Source organism: Alligator sinensis, unplaced genomic scaffold (genome assembly GCF_000455745.1).
Source record: "Alligator sinensis unplaced genomic scaffold, ASM45574v1 scaffold499_1, whole genome shotgun sequence".
Classification (NCBI taxonomy): domain Eukaryota; kingdom Metazoa; phylum Chordata; order Crocodylia; family Alligatoridae; genus Alligator; species Alligator sinensis.
The window spans coordinates 1,861,164-1,875,927 of record NW_005841864.1 but is presented as its reverse complement, the minus strand read 5'-3'; the positions used below and the strand labels follow the sequence as shown (position 1 = coordinate 1,875,927).

The 14,764-nt window shown below is 41.6% G+C and overlaps 1 long non-coding RNA gene across 1 annotated transcript in view; it reads right to left on the bottom strand.

Annotated features, from left to right (window-relative positions):
* Positions 1–14,764, bottom strand: part of LOC112552131 — a 47,011-nt gene that overhangs the window by 12,795 nt on the left and 19,452 nt on the right. The gene's annotated exons all lie outside the window — the stretch shown is intronic.

The following is a 14,764-nucleotide window of genomic DNA, read 5'->3' as shown; positions in this document are numbered from 1 at the left end:
GGGGGAGAGATAAAACCCCCTGGTCATACCCTGTTTACTCTCCCTTTTTAGCACCCACTCTCTGCCACTGTGTGACCCAGAGTACTGGACAAGATTCTACAGTCTCATTGCATTTTAAAGTAAACACCTCTGTGCTTCTTCCAGTGTTGTCCCTCCTCTTATATCCATAGAGATACTCTATCCACCTTTGCAGCCCACTTTATGTGCTACCACCCCTTCCTTTCCCTGTTGCCACGATGTCTACAAACAACAAAACACTGGCTAGGCTACAGACACACTGACATCACTGTCCATCATGTTAAGTAATGTTGCCTTATTTCCTTTTATTCCTCATCTGTCTGCCTTCATCTGTTCTCTCGTGTCTTCTACTTGGATTTTATGTCATCTGGGGCAGGAACCATCTTTCTGTCCTTTCTTTGTATTGAGCCTAGCTCAATGAACCCCTGTACCATAACTAGGTCTGCTAGCCATACAAATAAGAGTTTATTTAATAAGCAGATACACAAAAAATATTTACAAAAGCTGTGGCCATATAAACCTCAGACTTCCAAGCTACCAAATCCTAGAAAGCAGTTACTAGCCTTATTTGAAGCTTCAGAGTTTAAACTAGCGATAATCCTACTTCACTGTATATACCCAAATGACAGTTACCCAGCCACGCAAGTGCCATTTTTGGATAGAACAGATAGAGAACAATGAGGGAAACTTCTCCCTTACCGAGAACACCAGTTTGGGCTACAACCAATGGCCCCTGCTCCCTTCCAGAGTAACATCCCTTTCACTTAATTACATGCCCTCTAGCTTATTCTCTTCCTCCTGGCCCCACCTATCTCCTGTGCTTGGCTGCCCAGAGGGCCAGGTTCAGGAGGAAGGCTCAGGGGGGACTGGATCATGCCTAACCTGGTACTTAGAGCACTGTGCGGTGAAGCTGGGGAGCTCTGATTGAGGGGGGCCTTGAACCAATGTCTCCTGCTTCCTGGGCAAGTACAGTAACAACTATGTGATTGGCTGAAACACTAGAGCAGAGCTTTCCAAACTTTTCATGTTGGTGACACACTTTTTAGACATGCATCATTTCGCGACACAGTAATTCAGTTCCGGGGGAGGGGCCAAGGGAAGCAGACGCGAGTAAGGGAGCTCCACGGTGCCCTTCCGCAAAATTTTCTGCATTTCGCGCGACACACCTACACACTGCCGCCGACACACTAATGTGTCGCGGCACAGTTTGGAAAGCTCTGCACTAGAGGGTTGTCCCCCCCCCACTTTTTTTTTTCCAGGTAATATTTTGAACTTTATTCTCACACAAAGAAGGTGCATATGTAGCTGCATACCTGCCCAGCTAGCGCATATTCTCAGTAGTTATGGGGACATATCCACATTGCACATAAAACAGGACTGTGAACTGTGCCAAAAAATGTAGTTCTGCAACTGGATAATTGCCATTTAGGTATGTAAAGTAAAAGGATTCTGCCTGATATTTACAAATTAAGAGTTAAAAAAGTCATTTTCCAGAAATGTCTTCACAAAACTCCCCAGTACATTACCCTTTTTCTTCCCGAACAGGGATTTTTAATTAAAGTTTTTGTATTAGTATTTCTGTGATACTCATCATCACTCCGGTATCTTACCAACACAGAGGATAAAGTTGCTCATCTGTATAAAAACAACAGTTGCCGAGGGATGTAAACAAGCATAGTTTCAATTTTATACAAACTCAGTTGAGTTCCTGTTTGGCAAAGTCAAAAACGTGAAACCAATGGAGATCTGGCACCACATCCCATTTTCTCCAACCCCGCCTAATACAAGGGGCTCAGGCAAACACTATAGTTCTGGTTTTGGCTCCACTCCACATAAGCTGAGTACTTTCACTCCCCAGACTGTTTAAGCAGCATTAAACATCATGTTAAATTTAATCAAATTTCACTTTGTTGTCTCACCCCTTCCCCACATTAGCAGATTGCTGCTGAAGCAGGCAATGAACACATGGCTTCTCCCACTCATTAACATCACAGACACATTGTGGCAAGAATCCTAGTCCTTTTTCCTGCAGAGAATAAAGCTTCTGTGGATGTGAACAATCTTGAGTAAGAACTTTTATACTCATCAGCCCATTTCCTCTGTTGGACGGGAGTCTCCCAACAAATTATCTGAACAAACAGAGCCAGGGAGTCAGCCCATACACTGTTTACAGAGTCAGAATTATCACCGAGGTGACAATTTCAGAGATTCAATCCTTCATACTCTGTGACTTGAGAGCAAAGAGTCACCAACAAAATGCAGACTACACATTATCTCAAAGAAGTCTATGTTAATCATTCTGGGCAGAGGCTAATGTGAAACAAACAGCATATTTATAAATAAACCTATTTTATTTTAGTAATGTTTTCTCAACAACAGAAACCAAAAGTTTACCAGCTTGACAAGAGCTCCTCATTCTAACCTCCATCCTCTTTTTTCCGGTTTCCTGATTTTGAATACACAAAGAGAACAAGCATGCATGATGACACCATAAAAGAATAAGGGAATAAGATTTTTAATCAAAACTGGGAAGTCATTTTTGGACTGAAAATGTTGGTAGCTGAAGGCCAGGCTAACTAAAATATTTAATAAGATGCTGCCCATCTCAGCTGCAATTCTTCATACATGCACTTGGCAACTATGTTTAATATCAGTACTCAACCTTTCACTATCTAGGAAACTGCCAAGTACTGTTCTCTTTTTATTTATTGAGGAAATGAAATAATCCCATGACTCACTAAAATAGTATATGCATTTTCCCATTACTTAGGCAAATAAATAAAAATACAAACAATTATAAACCATGAGTAGGATTTGTTCAACAATGGGACCTATAATCTATGAGTACGATATTTAGCTGTTCCTACATCACACAATTTACTTGAAAAGTGACTTTTGCAAAGCCCAGTCCAACTCTTCAGGTCAAGTGCTTTTTAAACTATTTGGTTTGAATGCGAGACACCATTGGCAGAATGCTTTTATCAACCCACACTCTGGTTGCCCACCTAAACTGGAGTTAGCAGATGCATGCCTGCCTCGCAAGAGAAAAAATATTTACCATAATTCTGTCACTTAATTACCATAGTCACAGACAGAAGCCGGAAGGAAGAAACCCAATTGTCAACAGTTAAAGATAAGGACAAACTGGCAGGCTCTGGCATGAGGAATTTGTATGAGCAGATGCCCTAGCAATAGAAACAGCAACAACAACAACAATCCCTCCTCCATAAGTTTCCTCTCCATAGTAACTGCTAAATCACAATTCTGTGAATCATCTCAACCTGGAATGCTCACCTGCCAAGACTAGCTCCTCCCATTAGAAAAGTGTATGGATTACTTCTCAGAGCAGGTAACCTGCAACAAAGAAAAACTTCCAGGACATCAGATACCGTACAATGGATATGTACCTGAAAACAATACCTTCCTCTCCAAGTTCTACAGCACCAGGAAATCTTAGAAGCACTGCAGGAGTGTGAAAAAACAAGCCACTACCTGCAGTTCTGTGCCATGACCTTCCTGCGTATAGTTGAAAGTATCCAACTAGCATTTCAGAAACTACTGCATGATGCAGCCTGCTATTCCAACTACCTTGTAATATTTGCTTCTGAAGCAAGCAAAGTAAGAAGCCTGCCAAGGACTAAATGAAGAAACGGATGCAGACACTTGGGTACTTTCTTCCCAGGGATGGTTTTACTTATTTATGTTTGTTTTTTTTAAATCTAGGGTACTGTTTGTAGGTCAGCAGCTTCCCAATTTAAGGAAGCATGCTTTGATAGAGGTAGAATTAACAGTTTCCCAAGAACTATTTGCTGAGAAAGTCTGGAGAATGTGGCAGGTTTCTCCAGGTTGATTTGTCTGTCTGTTTTCCTCCTCAGTCATCCTTCATTTCCTATTGGGTTTGGTTAGGAGAGTAAGGAGGAGACTTTCAACAAGTCAGAATAGGGAGACAAGACTGTTTCTGGCTTGACTGATGAGAAAAATATTCTAGTGAAGTGCAGGAAGCTGGATATTTTTAGTCTCAAATGACTGTTGCCTCCTGAATGGCTACATCACATGTTGCATTGGAATCATAGAATAAGATAAGAGGACACTAGAGATGTAATTATCCTAATTAACAGTTTCAGGAGAGGCCAAAAACTGAATTTGAGAGACAATAATTTAGCTATTCTTCACTGCACTGTGAAGGGAGAGTCTGTTCAGCTGCCACTCATTCTAAAGCTACAGAGCACTGTTGTCCAGAGCTATTAATGTGGCACCATTCACAAGCATAACCAGCCTTCAAACAGGGAGAGGTAGTTAGTTAGCTGTTAGCCTGGACTCAGGCGGCACAAGGTGGCATTTGTAAATCACTCAGGAGATATAAGCTTTCATAGGCAACAGCTCAGATACAACTGCTGGCCCCAGCAGCCTTACATGGAGTCCTGGGGGTGTCCTGGGTCTGCAGCCATGGCAGGAAGCCTGGCTGGCAGACAGAGCATGGTTCCAGCAGGCCAGGCTCCAGTTTTGTGCAGTGCACACTGCCACCACATGCACTGCCCTGCTTTTTACTGGCGTGGGGTTTTTTGACCCTGGGATAAAAAAAAAAAACAAAAAAAAACCCACCTCCAAAAAACCCTCACTACAAGGTAGCAGCACAAGGAATACCTGCACATACAATGCGTGGTGTTGCAGACAGGTCTGCAGCACCACAATAACACATCCACGCTTGTCTGGATGCGGCCTAAGATACTCCCTGCTCCAAGTCTTAGAACACAGGTTCCCAAACTTTCTTATTGCATACCCCCTTTCAGATCTACCAGCTGCCCGCATACCTCTACCAGAATTTGTTTTATATTTTAACCCCTTAAATTCTAATTATTATTATAACAAATATTAACTCCGCCATTACACAATTTTTCCCTCATACCCCACAGAGATGTCTTGTGTACCCCCAGGGGTACACGTACCACAGTTTGGGAACTGCTGTCTTAGAACAAAACAACGTGTCCAAGGTAGCATAAAGAGGCAAAGTAGAAAGGTTAAATTCAAACTGATAGACTAAGATAAAACTTAAAGTTTAGAAACTGCTAATAGTTAGCCCCAAGCAAGCTGTGAAGGGACATGGCACAGAAAGGTTTTAGCCAGTTTCCAAGAAGATCCATGTTTAGTCTCCAACACACCACAACATAAACCATATGGCTTGCTTTTAAGGGATCCCACAGTTCCAAAATGATCATTATCAGAATACCAAATATTTTAAACCCCACAATACTTGTGCTTTGCGCTTTTTAGGATGTGCGTGTGGTTCTGGTTCAAAAGAAGGACAGTGCATTAAATCCGTCTCAGCAGCAACATCTCGGAATGCAACCACTAGCTTTTCTGTATGTACTTTAACCTTGAACAAAGACACCATATTATACAAATGGAAATATTTAATTTTCCACAGGTTATAAGTACTTGAGCACTTGAAAATGAAGTCATTGACTAACTAATGAATAACTACATGATCAGAAACACAAGAGTATGCACTGACCTATTGGAGTTACTACACCTCAAAACACTGGCTACTTTCTACATTCACAAATTTCTTATGTCAATTTACCCTTAAAACATTAAGGCTGCCAACTATCCTCTCACAGAAGAAGAGGAACGTCACTTCCACCAACACAAGAACAAGGTACCAGAGGACCATATCACCCATGGAAGATGCTGACCTTGTAAACTTGCTACTCTTCCTTAAAATGAGATTAAAAAGTGAACTTTGATTTAACTAGAAAAACTCTCTCCGTTATATTAAGCTTTAGACAACCTTTTCAGTAAGCAACTGCAATTCAATGCTGGCACAAAGTGCTTTCCAGGATATGATGCATGTGACAATCCTGATTTGGCTCACGATGCCATTCTTAGTACATGCTGTTTCTGCCTGCACACTGCAAAAAGCAGAAAATACCATGCAGAACTGATGTTTACTGAAAGGTTTGAAAAGCTAACATTTTTGTATTTTTAGACACAAAGATCACTGTACTGGTACCTTAGAAATTGAACTATAAAATCCCATTAACAGCTGTTGAATTAAGGATACTGGAAGCAAAACTACTGGACCAGTGAAAACAGACAGCAATCAATCTGTTTACAGATCCTCTTAAAGCACTTGTTTGTCTTACAGTTTTCATGGAAGGGAAAGCATCTCTGTGTACAATAACCTTGCCCTGTAGTTGAAGACATATCTAACACATTTAGTACATATTTGGTTTAAGGAAGCTTTTCTTCTACAAAAGAAGCCCTTAAAAAGTGCCAGATTGAGGCTACAATGCATCTAAGTGGCATATATTGGTACATACAAAAATGAGAACTCTTGGTTCCAAAATGATACCTTTTATTAGACCAACTGGAAAATTGCAAGAAAATTGTCCTTTTCTGCAAGCTTTCGGGATCAAAGTCCCTTTGTCAGGCTTTGGGAAAAGTGTAGATGGTACAAGATGGTAAAAAGTCTCCATAGGTAGGAAATAAACTTCATTTTTGCACAGAGGGAGCTGAAGATGGAAGGCCATCCCTCTGCGTCCATGAGAGTGTGAGAGCTGTGTCGAGAAGCTCTTTGATGTGTTGATCAGGTAGAATTCCTTCCCTAGAGGTGTCAGATGGCAGGCAGGGAGGTAAAAAAAAAAAAAAAACAAACACAAAACTATTGTGTAAAAAATGTATATATTTTTTATACTTGCAAAAAGTATAAGGTAAAAAAAAAAAAAAAAAAAAGAGAGAGACACAAGTATCAGTCCAGGGACTTTAAGGAAATGGTAGCTGGTGCTTCATCACTTGCTTTTGTATTTAAAATAAGTCCCATCTCAATTTAGCTGAATAATTACAAAAAAACCCAAACAACTGAGGTCAAGAGTAGCTGCAGTTGCATGCAAGGTATGTCACAAAGCAAGGAATCCAGAAAGGATTCAAAGTTATGCCATAAGCAGCTTGTCTAGTATCAGCATCCGTGGCAGAAGAATACTGTTAATCAATATAACCAGATAACGAATAGGGATTGGGCCCTGGGAAAACAAACCCTGCAGGATATTGGGGAGGTTAAAGAGGAGGGAGAGAGTGCTTTTGAGTGACAGAGGGGCAGGGGCTCCAAGAGCAAGTGTGGGGAGTACAGGAGTCTTACCTATGCCAGGGTCTCAAAAACAGTCCCCAGCTCTAGCTGCTGCCACCGCAGGTGTGGTTTGCCCACTCCAGCTGTTGCTCCTACAAAAGGGGTGGGCAAAATCCATCCCACCATTTGATTTTATCCAGCTCGCAGGCAGCAGCACTGAGGCAAGTCCTGGGCAAGCTGCGCTTGAACCCCCAGCTCTGCTGGTGCTGGTGGCTCTGGCCTCTGCGGAAGATGCTTGGCATGAGCAGCTCCACCCACCGAGCACCACACAGCAGCCTGGGAGATGGAGTCTGGCCCCACAGGATTTGGGTGGGCTGGACTGGACACCATCTCCCAAGTGACTGAGCAGAAGAAGCCCTACCCACCTACCCAGCTCCATGTTGTGCAGGCAGAGGCCAGAGCCGGAACTGCTGCCCGTGCCACCCACCAGCAGAGGTGGGGGCCAAACACAGCATGTCCAGGGCACAGGGAGGGCTGCTTCTGCCCAGCATCCCCGACACCCGAGAGACTAAGTCCGGCACTGGCAGAGACCAGGGACCAAGCACAGCTTGCCCAGGACCTGTGGGGCCAGACTGCATCTCCCAGGGACCCTGGGTGGAAGCAGCCCAACCCACCCAACACAGCACAGCATAGCAGGCCCTGGGTGAGCCACACACAGGCCCCGGTAGCTCTGGCTACTGCATGGTGCAGTGTAGACAGGCCGGGCTCACCGCTCACCAGCCACAGGGGCCTGGAGCACAGCTCATCCAGACCCTGCCAGTGGGGGATGGAGCCCTGATGGCAGGGCAGGACAGTGTGGAGGGCCAGTCAGGCTTCATCTCCCAGCCAGCAGGTGCCAGGTCCAGGCTGGGGGGGTAGGAAGGAGTAGGTGGGCCAGGAAGCATACACATATGTGCATGAATGTGTGTGCATGGCCCTCAACAGAACATCAAAACTACCCTCCAGCTCAAATAATTGTCCAGCCCTGTCCTACAGGATGTTGGCTGTGCACCAGTTGCTTCTGCAGTGCCATGGGGCTTCTGCTGCTGGGGTAGGGACTCTGCAGAGATTGGGAGCAATTCTGACAGCTCTCCTAAACTCGTGTCTGGGGCTGGTGCCCTGCTTGCCCACCCCAAGTTACACTACTGAACCAGGTTAAACGGAGAGTCCTACAAAAATAGTTAAAAAGTAGTGCATAGCTTTAGAAATCAAGTCCAATTAACACTATACAAAATGTCTTCTATACATCATGCCCTTCTGTCTGCACCAACTAATATCGTCTCCTTCGAAATCGGTCTGCAAGCTGCTTGTACAATAGAGGCAGAATCAGACCTGTCAGTCAGTAGCATGAACTCAGTTACCCAGCCATGTTGAAATAAGTTACTTCTGAGCTGCAGATGTAGAATTCCACAACATATTAAAAGGATCTTAAACTTCGGTATTTCAAAACTCTCCACAACAAATCTTATGTTCTCTCTTTCCTATATGTTGGGAATTCTGTTCCATTTTATAAGCTGCACAAAACGGGGGAGTGCCATAGACCTTCAAACTATAAGGAAAATAAGTTTTCAGGTAAGCTGATACATTTATTAACCTCTTGCATAGAAAATAAGACATTTTTCATGAGGGGATTTTATCAGCTATTCAGATGCAGAAGGAAGCATCAAAAAAAAAAGTCCTATCTATTTTTTACACCAGTGGCTCTCAACCTTTTTAGACTCAAAGTACCTCTCAAAAAGTGACATTTTAGTTTTCACTCGGGGTTTTGGTTTTTTGGGGAGGTTTTGACTACAGAAAAATAATAGAGCAACTTTCTGACCTGTTATGATTTTTGAGTTCTTGGCACTAGAATGTTTTTAAGGACAATGGATTCCTATTTGAAATCTCTAGGTTTATCTTGCAATTTACGTTCACACACATAAGAATGCGAACATTGTTTGGTATCCCATGGCATCCCTAAAAAGACACGAAACCACCCTGGTTGAAAACCAATGGGTTACTCTCCATCTCTCCTGCAACTGCCAAACACCTCTTTTCAGGCTGCAAACATTGCTCTTTTGTATATCTTCAAGAGACAAGGAAAAGGGACAATATTGCTTCCTCCCATGTTTCCTCATACAAGGCATTAAATCTTTCCACAGATAGTTGCCATGGTACTGACTTTGAAGTAGAGAATCAGCCTTCTTGTTTTACAGGTTTCCAGTACATTCCCTTTGATCCATGTTGAAATTGAAACCCTTGAGGCTTCTTACCTGCGGCTCTTCAACAATACAGGACACACTTGGTGTTAAAATCTTTAGAAATCCATGTATTATATGTTGATCTTGAAGACCCATGTATGTTAAGTAAGCACTAAATGAGACTATTCTGTCCAACACATAATATCAAAGATGGCATTAGCTCTCATACAAAACATGTTTATTTGGGGAATTAGCACTCAAAATTACAACTTCTGTAAAGATCTGGAGATATCACTCAGCTTTGTTCCAAGCAGGTCTATCTGAAAGAGTGGTGGCCAGTCTATGCCTGTGCAATTACCATTTTGGAACTGCACTGGTGGTTGCAACCCTGAGGAATTTCAAGGGACGGCTGCTCATTCTGCCTCTGGTATTTTGTTCCCTCTGCTCCCTGTTGGGCTCCAAATGAACACTGTTGGAGTTCTACTCTTGGCCTTTCTCAGGGCCACATCATGTGGCTGGCCAGCCAACAAAACACACCACCTACATCCCAAGAACAGAATCAGGTAAGGCAGCTTTCATACTTGTGATACTACATAAACCCTCACCCCCCCAAACATTAAAGTCTACTATGACACCTGTGCTTTTTGCTGTTTATTTAAAAGTCATCTGAATTACTCTGTTAATCCAGCTATAACCCAGTTCTCACATCTTCAAGACAGGGGTAGCAAGCAACAAAACTACTCTAGATTAAGTGATTCTCCAGCTATAGCTCTTGCATGCATGTCGCTTAGTTGTAAGAATATTCAACACATTCACTTTGTTGCCATGGGGAGAGGACAGAGATCTTGTCTGATTACGTTCCAGGTCTACAGAAAAACAGAGAAGAACGTTTGCTCAGGTTAAAAAGGAAGTTTTGGCAAGGAGCAACTCCAGCAGTGTTTTGTCTTGCCAACCAGCATTTGGATTTTGCTGGTCATAATTACTTGTTCTGTACACCCAGAAAAGTAGAAACATTTGATGCTGCAGAGAACTTGGCTTATTCTGGAGATCTGGAACTGTGCTTAAAAGATGATTCAGAAACAGACTGACTTAGGAATTTGATCTACCAATCTTCAGCATGAGGTGTTCCAATTCTAGTATCTTTAAACATTGGAAGTTATGCAACATTAAGTTATGCCAGAACCTGAGCTTTCAGACTCAACCATTTAAAAAAAAAAAAAAAAATCACCGTTCTAAGACTAAGTACAGTTCTATTCTGAAATATGTCCTTTTCTCAAGCAGGAGTTATATCTAGTAGTTAAAAGCAGACAACAGACATCTTAAAGGTCTGGTTTTCTCAATTCAGATTATGAGACATCCTCATGAATGCTCTCTAGAAGCCACAGAATAGAACCATGATTTTCAAAATTCACACATGATTTTTGGGTGTCCAATTACAGACTTGAAAGCTATCAGGTTTTCAGAAATCATCTTCTGAAAAAAAAATAAATAAATAAATAAATAAAAAATCAGGCCCTTTTAAGAGGTTTCCATTGGGCCCCTGAGTCACTAGCCAACTGAAAAATCTTGATATACTTTTTCAGTCCTAGGCTACAGACACATGATAACTACCAGACTGGTTTATCCTGGATTTTGCTCTTTAGTAAGCAACGCACAAGATGACTAGCTCTCCCAAAATAACCATCTGTAGGCACTATTACAGCATCTGGCCTCCAAGTGATGGGGAATCGGTTTGTACTGAGCAAATGGATGGCCCAGGTGAAACTGATTAGCAGTCACATGGCCAGTACACCACCTTTACTTTCTGGGGGCGTTTTACCCTATAATGAACAGATTAATTCCAGTGGTGCCCAACCTTTTTGTCTTGCAGGCCAGATGGGAGTGCCTTGTCCTTCTGCAGGCTAGATCTGGCAAGTGGACCCAACCCAGCATCTGGGGCAGGCAGAGCAGGGCTGCATTTTGCCACAGAAGTAAAGCTTCTACTGTTAATTTCAAGTTCTCCAATGATGGAAGAAGCCATCACAATCCTTGGTAAACTGCTGGAATAGTTAATACCCTTACTTGATGGGGGTGGGGGCATGGAACCAACAACAACAACAACACTATGCTTTATAAGTCTGAATGTGTCTAGCTTCACCTTTCAGCCTTTGGATATAATTTTATATTGTTTTCCTGCTAAACTTGCCTCAATCAAGTTTCTCATTTTTTCCACAGACACCGACTATGATCTTTTCACCCTTAAACTCCTTTTTGTTACATTCTATAGAAACTTGAAGCATTCCATATAAAGGCATGTTTTTCTAACCCTTACATCATTTTCATGATTCTTTGCCTAACCCTTCCCAATTTGTCAAGATACTTCTTGAACTGTGAACAACAGAACTGCATACAGTATTGAAGTAATAATTATATCCACACCAAACATAATAGTTCCCTGCTTGACAGACTGCACTGGCCCTAGCAGCCACAGTGGTGAAATGGAAGCTAATGTTCAGCTGATCATTCACTATAACACTCAGCCTTTTTTTCAGAATCACTGCATCCCACAATAGAATCCACCCATATTATAAATACAGCTAGTGTTTTTCCCCCCCTGTACAAAGATGACTGGGTGCTGGTCACATTAAAATCTTACTACTTGCTTACAGAAGCAACTCACTAAGAGATGCAGACTGCTGTTTCAGTGACCTGTTCTCTTCATTATTTTTCTTTTCTCCCTTGGTTGTCGCCTTCTGCAAATTTAAAGACTAATGTCTCTGTATACCTCCAAGTCACTGATTAAAAGGCAGCCATATTTTATGACCAAGAACAGAAACTTGCAGGACCCAACTAGAAGCACCTGCTCAATAATTACCCATTTACGATTGCATTGAAATATTTTCATTAGCCAGGTTATATCATTTAATGTATACCATGTTGATTTTATATCATTCTAGTTTCTTAGATCTGTGTTATGTGGTTGCAAGTTAAATGTCTTACAAAAATGACCTCATAACACTGTATCAAGCAAACCTGTAATCCCAAAGAGATAAAGTTAGTTCAGAGTCTATTTTCCATAAACCCATGCTGATTGAAATAAATTGCTCTCCTAAGGCCTACATAAGCCATTCCAATACTTTCAGGTTGACAATCTTGTACAGAGCCCTATAACTAACTGCATCATCCTATTTACTCTTTTTAAGCACTGACAAACTTAGCATCTTCCAGTTGTCTGGAAATTTGCCAATGCTGCAAAACTCACTGGGAAAAAAAGTATATGTACTGTATATATGTATAATAAACATTAACAGTTCCGAAAGCGGCTCAATCAACTCATTTAAAGCTCTTAAACTCAAGCTATCCACACCTGCTGATTTAAAGACACCTAACCTTCACTAGTTGCTGCTTTGACATCCTAAGTTACTACTGAAATGGAAAGTATTTTATCATTAGGTGACTAGCCAAAGACGAGTTGCTATCAAATACAAAGAAATTATTTAACATTTCTGCCTTTTCTGCATTGACTATTATTCTGTCATTTCCATCCATTAATGAGCTGCTGCCATTATTAGTATTAAAAAGCATTTTAGCTCCTTAATTGTCCTCAACTCTGCTGACTATAGATTTCCCCTTCCATCCTTTTGCTTCCCTTGCAAGTTTTCTACAATCCCTAGCTTCTAATTTATCCTCTTGGGAATAAATAAATAAAAACTAGCAGCAATTTTTTTTCTTATTGCTATATTGCAGGTAGTTGATTTCACTTCTGCCAGGTGGTTCTTTTAACCTGAATTTTCTCTCTCATACATTTTTGACCTGTTTAATAATAATTTTAAGTGTTCATAATTATTCACATTTTTCTATTTAAATTCTTCTCCCAGCCAATTTGGCTCAACTGCTTCCAGCTTGGTGAAACTGGCCATTCTGAAGAACAGCCAAGTAAGTATATTATTGAATTGTATGGGTATCAGTTGAAGGCTCACAGAAGTGTTCAGGAGATAAAACTGAGAACGAAAAAACATACTCTGAGTGACAGAAATCACTGAAGTACTTTTCCGAGAATGGGTACTAATTTGAAACTTTAAGTTTGTGTTTTTTTGGTTTGAGAGGCCTAAATGTGCAGAAACTAATGAAACCTATTCATCTACCAAAAAAGGCAAAATAAGTGCTTCTGTCAGGCTCTAAAGTAACGATCTGTTCATAACACCCAGTAATACCCACTAGTTCCACTACCTTCTTTGTATTATATAAAAATATCCAAAGGGAGTCTCTTAAAGGGTACCATTTTTTACATTCCAATCACAAGCAAGCTGACTATTTTCCTGGTAATTCACTGATTTTGTATTAATATAAGCCTACAGTAGTTTAGTTCAAGCTCTCAAGATCTTTAAGAAATATTGTTAGGTATAACAATGTTAGATATAAACTCTAGAGCCCTATTCTTTTTTAATTATATCAGGCATGTAAGGAGACTTTAAAATTCCATAACTTCCAATAATTAAAAGTAGTTTTTGCTGTGAACAGTGTTTTGTATCAGAAGACATTGTTTATTTTTAAACATACTTCAACCTCTACCCCAAGCTGTTTGCATGTTAAGTCACCTTGTTCTAAAGTAAAGGACAAGAATTGTGTTCTCCTTGCGGACAGAAAAAAAATGTATGAATTAACACTCAAACACTTGTTAAACAATGAATTACATGCAACAAATTCATGTGAATTTATTAAATGACTACAGTGCAAACATACAAATAAAAGTATCACTTAGACTTTGTACAAAAGAACTTAATACAAGAAGTTAAAAAAAAATAAAGTTTCGCACCCTATCCTCATTGGGAAGCTAGCAGACTGTGGAGTGGATGCCTACACAGTCAGGTGGGTGACCAACTGGCTTAGGGACTGCACCCAGAGAGTGGTGGTGGATGGTTCCTTCTCGGCCTGGAGGGAGGTGGGCAGTGGGGTCCTGCAGGGTTCGGTCCTCGGACCGATATTATTTAATATCCTCATCAGTGATTTGGACGAGGGCGTGGAGAGCACCCTCTCCAAGTTCGCTGATGATACCAAGTTATGGGGCAAAGTTAGTACACCGGAGGGCAGGGAGCAGATTCAGGCCGACCTGGACAGGTTGGATCAATGGACGGAGAGAAATAGGATGCAATTTAATAGAGATAAATGTAAGGTACTCCACCTGGGAAGGAGGAATCCCCAGCACACCTATAGGTTGGGGAATGTCCTTCTCAGCAGCTCGGAGGCAGAGAGGGATCTTGGAGTCATAACTGACTCCAAGATGAACATGAGCCGGCAGTATAACGAGGCCATCAACAAGGCCAACCGCACCTTGCCGTGTATTAGCAGATGAATGACCAACAGATCAAGGGAGGTGATGCTCCCCCTCTATGCGGCACTGGTCAGACTGCAGTTGGAGTATTGTGTCCAGTTTTGGGCGCCACACTTCAAGAGGGATGTGGAGAATCTGGAGAGGGTCCAGAGG